Consider the following 1154-nt stretch of genomic DNA (forward strand, 5'->3'; position numbering starts at 1 on the left):
ATTTGACTATCACTACCAAATTGCCTCGCCCCGAGAATCATGACCAAGAAGCGCGGAGACTACACCAAAAGCAAGCTAAACTCTACCGCACGCTAATTAACCCCTCATTCACCAATGTCGGAGGCTCCGACGACACAAAAATATTCAGGTCGGAGCCTCAGACATGATAACAGATTAGGAAAAAGCAAACATAAAACCGATCTGTACAGTCTACGTGTTCGATAACGCGCGACAGGCTGACACTGCTAAATATGTATTGGTAGAAATACTCAAAAATCACGATTAGCCAAAAATAGGAATTTCCTTTTTTTGTGTCGCCCTTTAGCTGTTTAGAGAAATGCTCTTATGCGGCCACAGTTCGTGCTGCCCCCACTTTCCCTTCTCCAGCGGCCAATCCCCCCCCCTCCAAGCATCTCGCAGGGGCACTGCTCGGCTTAGCAGGTGTCGCGTTGTTCTCCTCAGCTCACCACCACGGTCATGGGCAATATCAAGGCGCTCATGAAGAAGACCAAGACGAACCAGGCGGACATCATGGTGCAGCAGTGATGTCGCCTGCAAGATGCTGGCGTCAGGAGCGGGCGCTACGGCTGCACTAGCGCGAGCTACTCGACTGCGATCACAGCTGACTTGCCCGCGTCCCTTCGCTTGCTGCGGGGCGGGCGCACCGTCCGCTCCCACAGCCTGCATGGCGTCTCCACCGTCTCCCGAGCTTGTTGCGTTGGCCACCGTCGGCGCGTCCCCCCCACCGCTGGTCGTGGCCGCACGTCGTCTGACCGTCCGTTTCGGTAGCTGCGGGGCGGGCTCACCGCCCGCTCCCACAGCCTGCATGGCGTCTCCGCTCGCTGTTGGGACAGGAGCTGGCGTCGTGAACGTCTTGAGCGGATCGAGCTCGTGGCAATGTGGCGTGGCACTATGTGGCGCTGTAACAACCACTCACGGATCCCGCACTGGAAGACATGTGTTAATATTTGATATTGCATATTATGTAGTTATACGGTGTTCTAGTGTGTTGATGTCATTATTGGCTTATTCATTATTCCAATAATTAGTTTTCAATGTGAAGCTGTTCCGCAACGACCAGGACGACCCGACGCACGCCGCGGAGTTGGCGATGGAACCTTCAACCACTGTTACCGCCTCCAGCGACGCGAGGG

Source organism: Phytophthora cinnamomi (assembly GCF_018691715.1).
Source record: "Phytophthora cinnamomi strain GKB4 chromosome Unknown Contig120, whole genome shotgun sequence".
Taxonomy (NCBI): Eukaryota; Oomycota; class Peronosporomycetes; order Peronosporales; family Peronosporaceae; genus Phytophthora; species Phytophthora cinnamomi.